This window comes from Pseudopodoces humilis, chromosome 18 (genome assembly GCF_049639895.1).
Source record: "Pseudopodoces humilis isolate 2021_Gansu_Grassland_sample_001 chromosome 18, ASM4963989v1, whole genome shotgun sequence".
In the NCBI taxonomy this organism is placed as follows: Eukaryota; Metazoa; Chordata; class Aves; order Passeriformes; family Paridae; genus Pseudopodoces; species Pseudopodoces humilis.
Genome location: NC_142217.1, coordinates 15,276,253 through 15,287,975, shown reverse-complemented (window position 1 = coordinate 15,287,975; position 11,723 = coordinate 15,276,253). Strand labels below are relative to the sequence as shown.

Sequence of the window (11,723 nt, the reverse complement as noted above, 5' to 3'; positions counted from 1 at the left end):
CTCCACCCTTCCTACCTAGCATTTCCCCCGCCGGAAAGAGGCGGGACTTCGCTGACGATTGACAAGTTATCTGACCAACTGAGATAAGAGGTGGGGTCCATGTGGTGGGAGCGGCAGTATCACTGGTTGGAATCGACGTCAGTCCTGTTGCAAGCGGAGAGCGGATTGGCGGTGGCCGGGAGGGGGCGGTCCCTCCCAGAGCAGCCTGCGCTGCTGTCACATCCGCTGGTGCCGCTCTCGCTGTTCCCTCAGTGGTTTCCTGAGGGGAGAGAGATCTCCTGAGGGGAGAGGGATCGCCGGGCTCCCGGGAGAAGCTCCGCGCCGCGCTCCGATGGGCTCCCAGGACCATATATGGTCCCTCTATATCGCTAGCCTGCATCCTGCTGTTTCCATAAGGGAAGAAACAAAAGCGGTGTAAAACCAGCACTGGTGTTATTTCAGCTTTTTCCTATACAAGGAAATGGGAAGACAGTGAAAAATGTTGGAATCTGTGCATAGTTTTTCAGCTTGTATGCTACACACACTATAGGGTTACATAATGAAGTGAGGCAAAAGGGAAAGTGTGGGAACTATGCAGTGGTTTCTGAAGAGAGAGACCTGAGGCTTTGCAGACGCTTCTTAGACAAGCACTGCAAGCACTATGCAACAAGGTAATAAGTGGTGAAGTGCCACCACATTTCACCAATCCCATTTTTCAGTCCGTGCTAATCACATTCCTCAGAAGCTTTAACCTTGAAATCTTCACCTTGCAGATTTTCATACAGTGTCCAGTTTCCTGACCTGCTGCTGCAGCTTGCAAGAAATAAATAAAAAAAATTGTGAGTACTTTCCATTTCCTCCAGAGATGCTGCTGTTTAAAAAAGAAATCAAAGTAGGTAGTAGGAAACTTAGCTTATGATTTGTGTATACCTGGGTTTGGTGGCAAAGTAGGGTTAAGAAAAGAGCTGGGTTTGTGCCCTCAGGCTGAGGCAGCAGCAGGACACACTGTCCTTCTGTGTGAGACACCTGTAATTGTTGCATCTCCTGGCTCACACTGCTTATTAGCCTCTCCCAAAAATCCCTCTTCTATGCAGTCTGGGGATTATGCTCCAGCGATAAATGATAAACCTGGAACTGCCCCACAGGTGGAAAAAAAGATGCCAAGAGCCATGTGAGGGCCTGATTATCCTGCCGTGTACACAAATTGCACTGAATGTTTCAGAAGATCATGAGTGGAATCTAGAGGGAGGCTGTACCCTCTCTTTGACCCTATGTAATTATTAGACCTATTAAGTCATCACAGTGCAGCCTACACCTCTTGGGAAGGGAACAGGAATTGGTGCTGCACATCCTTCCCATGTTAATCCAACTTCCAGGAGAATTAACCAGTTTTCAAAAGGAGGAGTCAGAGAGAGACAGCCCCTCCCCTGTAAAAACCACCTAAACATCCCTCAGAAAAGAGGGAAGTTAAGGATTGCCAGCTCAAGGTGCATAGAAGGGAATGGGATGGGTGATTAGTGTCCTAGCAGCATCTAATAATTATTCTGTCAATATTTCCAATTAAACAAAGCCCCCAATATTGCTACAGTCTAAATACAAGCAGAAAGTTATTCTTATTCTGCACCAACCTACTGTTACTAATCTGAGGCTTTTCTCCATGGCTACCACATCAAAACAGGAGATAAAGATAAAAGAGAGAATTTCTGCCAATGAAATTTAAGTCCATCTTGCTGAAAAAACAGGATACCAAAGAGACCATACATATGTTCAATGTCCTGAAGACTCTGAAATTTTCATGGAGATTTCTGTGCCTTGCAGAGTCCCTATGCTTGCTCCCTGTAGGGTGTGGTGTCTTTTGCAGAAATAACAAGAATTGTGAGTTTAAACGCAATTGTTTTAAGAAACACCTACATTTTTTAGCGGTTCTCTCTCAAAGAGTACTTTGGAAAAAGTACTGATCTGTCTCTCTGGCCACTTACAGAACAATCGTTACAGTTAATTACTGTCCTGGAGATTTCTGGCCCTGCTGAGGAATATCCTCTGAGCCACAAAGAACCCACATGAAGGATACCCGTCCTGGACCACACCTGGTAAGACCCACTATCATTTCCCAAAGGCAGCAATGTAGAAATTTAAAAACGAACTCTGAGGGGACATTTCCAAAGTATAGATGTTACCTTTCAAACTTAAAGTTCCCCCAAGCTTTCCCTGGCACCTTATTCTCCATAAAAGGGGTTAATTTACGCTAGAAATTCAACTTGGCGTTCTTGTGGTAAGTCGGAACCAGAGTAAAAATCCACTTTGGAACCCTGTAGAAAACAGTGGCTTTTGAGATTTTTTGAGGCCAGCTCCTGATTTGGGGGGGCTGAGGAAAAACTCTACACGTGTCATTAACACTTTTCTTTCTGTCCTGTGAAGACAGAAGAATCTTTCCTATGAAGTATAAAAACTTCTAACTCTACAGACACTTCTTCATTGTTGCAGCCCACACACAAAAGGCGACACAACAGCAGAGAGCAGCAGCCAAAACAAAATAGGAGTGGAAAATAGTGACAACATTTTGTCAGGTAGTAATTGTCAAATCAGGGCCTGCTTGCTGCATACACACACAAGTTTACAAGTTTGCTGTAGTTTCATTTACTCTTGGGCATAGCTTGGGAATGTTTCTAGAATAAAACCTTTTGGTGCAGCAGATAGCTTAGGAAAGGATTTACCTCTGGGGGAATGAAACAGTTTCAATTCCTCCTGTGTCTCTTGGAAGAATTTTTAATTTTAAAGCATTGATGATTATGCTAATTAGTGCTTACCCTCAAATGCCAGTGGAATATAAATGTTGATAGTAGCTAAAACACGCTGCAAATGTGCAGCAAAGTCTTCCTCCAGAGAGTCATCTGCGTTCCATGATAGCTCAGCTGGGGAGGAGCAGCATTCTTCACATGGGAAAGCAAAGTAACTGCCTCTTCTATCCATGCCATCCCAAGGTGCACTTCTAGGCTCCTCTGGATAGCCATAAATCAACTGTTACCTCATGATTTGGGCATGCTTTACTGTGATATGTGTTAAAATGTCCAGGTTAGTTCTCAGGTAAGCAGGAACCTTTCCCTTCAGTCAGCTGTGTGAGCAGCATCGAGGATTTGGGTAGGATTCCTCCCATAACCCTGCATTACAAATGGAGTGGCTTTAGTTTGGACCTGCAAGAAGCCCCTGGCTCCACAAGTGGATTTGAAGGGGGATGTTCAGGAGCTTTGCTCTTGCAAGCACAAGGGCTTTCCACGCTAATAACCAATACAGAATATGTGAAGATTCCTCAGTACCTCTCCTGCATTTTTTTAAGGCACTCTAAAAAAGTTCTCCCACATTCTGAAAGAAAAGAACTTACAAAAGAATTCTGCTTACCAAAACACACACAGAAAAATATTTTAAAGCCTAAAAAGAACACTTTTACCTCTTAAAAATGACCTTATTTTTAATCTTCAGGAATTTTTTCTTCCCCTGAGCTCAAGCCTTTTTTCAAGTTCAGCTGAGTTACCCCAGACACCTGAAGGTCTGTAGGGAAACATTGGTACCTGTTATTTATCTTGGGCATGGAGTACTGACCTTGCTACAAAACCAAATGGGTTGTAAAGTCCCAGCTACACCAGCTTCTCTAAAAAGCCTTGTTTTCATCCTAATCCATTGGCAATGGCACCTGGTAGTTGCCAGAGCAGAGGTTTCCATGTGGCTCAGTCTTAGCATAGGACACAGAGTGGTTTATTGAATTCACAACATTCTGTGACAAAGGATTGGTTCAGCTGAGGGGATCCTGCCAGAAAGATGTGTCAGTCCAAGGACTGCACAGATAGGTGGATTTCAGTGGATCAAGCTGACTTTGAACTTGGTAATCAACTCTTGACATTCTCCTTTGGAATCATGGCCCACTGTATAGCAAGTTTAAAGGTACTGACACAAAAATTCCTTGTCTTTGAGATCTTTTGCAGACCTCTTCAAAGCAGTGCACAAGACTAAGGATTCATGGCCCATGGATTGAAAATAGTCCTAGAAAAGCACAATGCCTGTGCTTATTTTTCTGAAGATCACTAGTTAGATTTCCCGTCAGCACTGTCAGAGGGTGAAATCTTGGCTCCAGCTGAACTCAACAGGAATTTTGACACTGACTTGAATGGAGCTAAAATGTCACTCCTGCTATTTGTCAGGCCAATTACATCCAGACAATACTTTAACATCTGGCTTTAAGTGAACGCACAGAGCAGTTCACTCCCTTAGTCTCTAAAGACAACACAGGACATTGGCTATCTCCATAAAAAATGAAACATCTGTTCTTGGCAGCTGCTTGTAATGAAGAGGGGATTCATCCAGTGACATCCAGGAACCAAGTCCCTGATCCTTAGCCTATAGTTATTGGCAATAGCACCAATAGATTTTCTGTCACTTTCTGGGAAGGATGTCAAAAGCACCCATCTACTGTTGCAAGTCATTCTGTTGTAAAAACTTTGTTTAGAACAGCAGATCTGGCCTCATCTGTGGTTTCTCACAGATGAGGGGGGTTTTCACCCAGTTCATCTTCCGTTTCCCAAGGCACTGGAAGGTCCCTTGTTAGGTCAGGGAGCAGCATTTCTATCTAAACCCTTCTCTGAGTATGGTGGTCAAAGGTAAGGCTAAAGGACGACTGATTATAGGAGAACAAATGGTGTGAGCTCATTTCCCTGTCTAAAAACCCATCTGAGACAAGGCAATATTGATTTATTGCAAAATATAAAGGTTAGGTCAACCTCAAGTGGGGCACATGTTTTCCTGGTAGGAAAAAAATAAAACCCTATATATAGAATTATTTGATTAGTTGTGATTAAAAAATCTATTTGAATAGGAAGAATCACAGGATCATAGAATGGTTTTGGTTGGAACAGATATTGAAGTTTATCCAGTTCCAGCCCCAGGCTTTGGGCAGGAACACTTCACTAGACCAGGTTGCTTCAAGCCCATCCAACCTGGCCCTGAACACTTCCAGAAATGGGGCATTCAAAACTTCTCTGGGCATCCACAACTTCTCTGGGTCGTTGGATATGTCTGGAAGAACAGAGATGTACAAATAGAGGGGCTTTTATTCATCAGGTAGCCAGGTCACCAACTCTGTACTGGTGAGTTGTATTACTGCTCACCTGTGCAAAACCAGCTTCCCTTGGTTTCCCTCCATCCCTTGGGATGCAAAACCAAACTCAGTCACCAGCATCTGATGAGCCTTAATTCCCAGCACTTAAATAATTAGCTTCTCAAATGTATGAAAACAACTCTCATTTTCTGGATTAATGAAGGGAGCTGGGTTCCACTGAGCACAGCTATTATGGGGCTGCTAATGCAGTTTGATTCCATGCTGCCACTGAGCAGAGAGCAATCCAGGCCCCTGGGAGAGCCGGAACACAGGGAGAGCAACGCTGCAGGGTTAAAGTGGAAGCCAGCAGGGGAAATCCTGGCAGTGCTTTGTGGGTTTATGCAAAGGGAGGGATGGTTTTATTTCTGTGTCTGCTGAGTCTCATCTGGGTTGATGATGATGCCACATAACCCAGATTCAGAAGGCTGAAGCTCAGGGAGATCCTGGGTAGTTTGCTTTAATCACAGTCGACATAAAGGCAGTTTCTGAAGCAGGGTAATAAAAATGTGACACCAACAGAAACCTAAAGCTTAGGTAGTCACACAGCAGCTTCTGCCCAGTTCCTGTAGCCAGAGCAGTAGAGAACGGCAAGGAGCTGGAACCAGAATGTTCCTGTTCTCTGTGTTCATTGGCTGAGGAGTTGGTAGGAACTGGTTGCAAAAAGTCAATCTTGCCTCATTTTGGCAGGTACAGGCATCTAAACTCTTCAAAACAAACCTCTGTTCTTTCTTTTGGATCTTGGCACGGGGCTGGCAAGTTTGTTTTTCCCAAATGGAAGGAGAGGGGACTGAGGAAATGTCAGCCTGCAAAGGCTGCCTTGCTCTGCCTTGGGAGGTTTAAACTGAGGCCACATTACATGGGCAACTCAACACTCTTGGGACTGTTCCCTTCTTCTCTCTGCATCACTGCTTCCCTGCCTTGTGCATGGAATAGGGAGGAGAGGATAATTACAAAATCAGGGAATTTGAGATGTAACTTCAGCCACTCAACAAAGTCATGCAGTTTCTTGGAGAACTGGAGATGAAAAGGCCTGGAGAGTTGATTTCCAAAAATTCTTCAGACATCAAAGAGCCCTTCAGTACGTGTCATTCTCCTCCACCCATTTGTACATCCAAATTAGCGGTCTTGCAGCGCTAGATGTGGATTTGGGGCTAAATATCTTCTCGTACTGGAGTTCTCCTCCAACAATATGCCCTTGAACACGTGACATCTGTCACATCTGCAAACCAAACCAAACCAAAACTTTTGACCTCTGTAAGAAAAGTCTGAAATTGCAATGGAAGCCTTGGGTTAATCAAGAACCTCAGTGAAGATATAGCAGGAATTGAGTGGTTAACACGGGAATTCATGGAACTGTGGTGGTTTATGCAGCAAAGTTTCTGCTCCATTCAGTGCCAGGCACCAGGGACACCAGGGACCTGCAGGTGCTCAGGAATCTCAGCACCTTCCCAAATCAGGAGCAATTCCCTAGGGGTGGTCATTCAAAATTAAGCACCTTTGAAAATGCATGGATGCTGCTTCTCATGTCAGGGCTTGTTGGGCCACTGACTTGAGAGGAGTAATTTAGCTGAAGCAATAAGGAAATAATTATTACAGTGGAGAGTTAAAAGACAGTAATTAAACTGTATAAATAAATAACTGAAGTGACTAAAAAGTCTACCCAAAGCCTACTTTTGGAGCACTATTTAATGTAAATGAATCACTTAGTGGACAATACAACAATCATCTGTTCAGCTTCTATTCATTATCAAAAACAATACAGAAGGATTGGCAGGGAATAGCCATGTGCCAGAGGGAGCCCTTTAGGAAATACCACAGAATCTGGATTGGCTTTGTCTGTTCTTCTATTGTGTTCTGACAATGCTTTGCTAATGAATGTCCAACGTCATTTCAGTTGTATTTTTCTTTTTTTTTCCCCCTCCCCAAAACCAGATCAGTGGTAATCTTGGCCTGCCAAGGTTGCTTGTTCCTGCTGGGAGCACTTCTACACATTATGTATAAGTTTAGCCAAGGTCCAAGAGACTGAGGATGTGTTGTCTCAGGTCCTCTGGGAAATCCCACTGTAGGTGATGAGACAAAATCCTTTGACTTGGGCAAAAATCCACCAAGTTTTAAAGAAATCATCACATATCTTTGAAACACGCAGTACTTCAGTGAGTTGTATACTCAGTAAATTTGTCTTTTGTTACTCTATTTGAAAGGACAATAACCTCATTCTGAGGAATAAGCTGCTTTTCCATAGGGAGTATTTACACTGATTATTCCCAGAATTATCATGGGAGTTATCTGCAGGATAAAAGGAATCCCATCAGGGATCTGGGGAGCTAAAGCTACCAGGCAGACACCTATGCTAGAACAGAGGTAAGACAACATCAAGCACTAAAATGCTGTCATTAGGCCTCAGAACTGATGATCCACTGACATTCCCTTCTCTTAGGAGTTACTGGTTTGGAATAACTCCAAGTTCACACCTGAGGGTGCAGCAGTACCCAGAGGGGATTCTCTTTTCTGACCTGGCTCCTTGGCTCACTCCTGCGTTGCTGCTGCAACTTTCAGCTCCTGCAGCGTTGCTGGTTGGACTCTGTGGAGCCCTACGGTGCAAAATCACTGTGACAGTCTGACTTAAGAAAAAAGGGCAACAGTGGTACACTTAAGAGAATAAACAGGCTTTTCTGCTGAGAAAATGCACATGGACTAGCACCCGGATTTGACTTTTCAAGGTTGTCTCTGAGGTTGTTTTATTTTGTATTAAAGAAAATCTGAGGCTCTGCAGCAAATTTCTGCAGCCAGGGATGATTTCTGTCAAATTCAGTGACAATGGAGGATGTGGGTTTCTAGTTAATGCTATCTAGAATTTGAGATAGAAATGCACACTTCATAAAATCTTGCTCTGAGCTCGGTCTTCCAAATAAAACAGAGATGGCATCAAACCCTCCAGGGCCTTATGCTTGCAAAATCCCCACCAAGTTTGCTGCGAGCTTGGTGAGCAATTTGGGACTTTTACTCACAGCATGAACTCAGAGTGCCACTGAAGGTGGGACTTGAGGGTTGACAGCCCCTCTGGGGGTTATTTCTGATATTACTATTTGCAGCTTCTCCCTGTCTTTCAGCTGGAGATCACTGGGGCTGCAGGATGGGTGGCACATCTCTCTGTCACTGCAGTGCTTGAAATAGCAAAGGAACCTGAAATAATTTGCTGGGTTGGATTAATACCCTGGGCTTTGGGGATGCACAGACCAGCTGCCACCTCGGGGGAAGGACTGAGACCTCTGACAGCGAGCTGGGGCAGCAAGAGCCAAAATCTATCCTCTTGGAACTGCTGCAGCTCTTTGGGAGGCACCATTAGTGTTACAGCTACCTCCAGACACACCGTTCTTGGTACCTGCCAGGCCAAGCTGCCAGGTAGAGTGCTGAAAATGGGTGGTTATAGCACCCTAAAACTGCAATCCTGAGTGCTGCCCTTTCACTAAGAAAACTCACTGGGCTTGGGCAGGGAAGGAAAACTGCTGAGCTTCTGATAAACGGTAATTCATTTTGCAAGATCATTGCCACCATTTGCACTAATTGACACTTTTTTATAGTGATTTCTGTTAAAAGACAGAATTTCTCAAGTAGCCTTTTGGTAGGAAAAAAAATAGCTGATTATGTTAATGTTCAGTATATTAAAGGCATCATCCTAATTTTGGGAGAAAGGAAAACTGGAATTACCCTCCTTTGTTTAATAAACTTCCCCTGAAATATATTTTAAAAAATTTATTCAGTGAAGTTCTGCTCCTCCCTGCTCTGGTAAAGAATTCCTTTTGTTAGTCCCTCGAGTGGATGCTTAAGTCAGGTCTCGCTGTAATTACACACCTCGCAGCAGTGCGGGAGACTTAATTAAGAGAGTCACTGTAGGTGTGTTGTCAGACGGATACAACCCAGTGCTGCTGGAGGAGGCACCAGCATCCAGCTGCAGTGGGCATGTTGGGGAAGAAAATTCAAGTTTGCAGGATTTTGAGATCCTCCTGAAAAAAGAAGCAGCGTGGACACACCCAACAGCCTCTGTTCAAAGCCCCTCAACTCCATCATCAGGGAGTCTGTGGTTTTAAAAATCTCTCTGTACTCACCAGGAGACGCTCTGCCACACGGCAAGATTTCAGATTCTCTCCTCCCCTCCTCCCAAAAGTGTGACTCACCAGTTTCAAATGGTGACATTTCATTCCCAAACTATTCCGGGAGCAGCTGGCTCCATAGCACATGGGGATGTGGGGAGAAGGGAGGAGGGAAGGAAGAGCCAGCTTGCACAGTGAAAACCACTCATTCTCTTCCCCCCCACAGGTATGTTGCTTTTTAATTTCAGATCCACGTAATTTGGGACACGCTGGCAAATTCCATCGGAGGAAAACAATAAAACAAGCACATTTCAGGGGGAAAACAAAAAAAAAAAAAATTTGCACGCGCAAGTGATGCAATTCCCTGTCAGCCAGGAAGGACTGGGAGAGGGGTTTGCTCTCCAGATGGAATAGATGTTTGGAAATGCCCTGTCCCCACTTCTCACTCTCATCTGTGTGATGCAGGGTCAGGGTTTAGTCAGAATCAGTATCTTAATAATGATGAACAAATGCATATGCAGCGGGACGCTGACAACAGGGGAATGACAGAGAAATCCGTGTCAGCTCCCGGTCCCGAGAGGAGTTTTGTGTCACACTGCAGTCCGGCATCGCTGTGTCCCACGAGCACACCACCTTGCATGTGAGGAGCGGCATGCTGCGGGCACCGGCCTCGCCAGCACACACGTGCAGCCACAAAATCCCAGGATATTCCGAACTGGGAGACACCCACAAGGATCACCGGGCCCAACTCAAACGTGAATGGCCCAGCCGGGGATCGAAGCCGCGACCCTGGCGTTGGCAGCAGCGGCCGGTGCGGTGCCGGGGACAGGAGCGAGGTGTCGGATTGTCACTCTGAGCGTGGCTGCGGGGTCACAGCAGCTCCCCAGCCCGTTCATTGATGCTCCCCGAACCTCACCGGGAGGGAGCTGTGCGCGGCAGAACCCGCCGGGATGCCCGCGGGCACTGGCACGGCAGCCTGGCCCCGAGGCACTGGGGACACCAGGCTGCAGGGACCATGCCCAGGGAGGCGACAGCCTCAGGGAGACGTGGCGGGGGCCCAGCCCCTGGTTCTCCCTGTGCGTGCCGGATTGGAGTGCCGAGAACAGGCTGTCACAGCCCGGCCCAGCCCCGTGCATGTCTGCACAGGAAATGTTTGATTACAGCTTCATTCATCTCCTCTGCTGCCGTTGGAAAAGGGGACGCTGTTCCTGTGGCTCTCTCTGCCCGGCAGCAGCTCGGGACCTTGCGCTGGCCAGATCTAAGCCTAATTCCTATTTTTTCCTTAGGACTGAAAGCAGTCCTCATTCAAGAAGAGGATGGCTCGCTGCTCGGATCCAGGCATGCAGCAGCAATGACCTTGGCTAGGCAACCATCTCCTGAATACAAAAATGGATATAAAAGCAGCAACCCCCTTTTTAAAAAGCAGCCAGTCTTCTGCTAAGGTAGGGAAAGGCAGTGGTTTGTTAAATAAATGCGTCTGTCAGGGCTGGATTTCTTTCCCAGCTTTCCTAAATGCCCTTCACCAGCAGAGAGGGGGAGGGGACCTGTTCTTTGAAGCCTTTTCCTTATGGGAATAGAAAACACGGAAAGAATTCAATTCTCTGCCACAGCCCAGCAGCGCTGATCCACACTTCAAACCCCAAAGCCCGGGAGCACGGCGGACTGGTGGGTGCTTGGAGCCTGCAGTACCGCAGATTAGCCTTGTTCGATATCCAGCATCATTAAGTGTCCCCCGTGGTGTTAAAGCTCAGAAAAAGGGGCAGGAATGGAGACTGGGGAAGAAAAATTAGGAAATTCTGTGTAGAAAGAACTGCGGTTATCCAAATCTTTGATCAAAGCACCATCTAGTGAAGAACAGGCTCCTTGCAGCTGGCAGCGCTCGGGGCAGCTGCACCAACATTTGCCTTTCACCAAAGGTTTGCTGCTAAAAACCCCCAAATATCACCCAAATATGCACAGCCCGTGCTGGACCTGAACGAACAGGGACATGCCCCCAAAATTGCTGTCCTCTCCTTAAATCTTTGTGAGTGGAAACGCATTCCTCTCCTCATCTCCCACCAGAGAACCTCAGCCCCCCTGAAACCTGCAGGGAACGAGGCACCACAGGAAGAGAAGGATTTCCATGTTGTAGTTTGGGAGCTAAGGAAAAGAAAAGGTAAGTGAGCGGTCCAAGGTCGTGCAGGAAGCCGGAGGCAGATCCGGGAATAGAGATCAGCCACCCTGGACCCAGGGATGCCTGAACAATAGCACAGCCTCTCCCTCTGTTGTCATTTAACTCCTTCCTGACCCACCAAAACCCAGAGAGGGGTGGGCTCTCCACTCCTCTGCAGATGTGCCTGCGGCTTTTCAGCTCTTGGGGGCCCAGCCCTCAGCCTGTCCCTGCTTTTCCCCCTCCAAACCAAGAAGTAAAGGCAGTAGGGAAGGACAGGATTTGATATCCTGAGAGCAGCGAAGCTGCAGATAGGAAATACTTCTGTACAGTTGGCCTGAGCTGTCCCCTCATCAAT

The 11,723-nt window shown here is 46.3% G+C and overlaps 1 long non-coding RNA gene across 2 annotated transcripts; it reads left to right on the top strand.

The window, feature by feature from the left end:
• Positions 1–236: 236 nt before the first annotated feature.
• LOC148182939 (uncharacterized) lies at positions 237–10,652 on the top strand. 2 transcript variants are annotated; one of them, XR_015774110.1, is made up of 4 exons: positions 237–650; positions 753–818; positions 1,961–2,069; positions 10,503–10,652. It is a non-coding gene; the product is annotated as an uncharacterized LOC148182939 (long non-coding RNA). The 2 variants fall into 2 exon arrangements; XR_015774109.1 differs by lacking the exon at positions 10,503–10,652 and adding an exon at positions 7,563–7,847.
• The last annotated feature ends 1,071 nt before the right edge of the window (positions 10,653–11,723 follow it).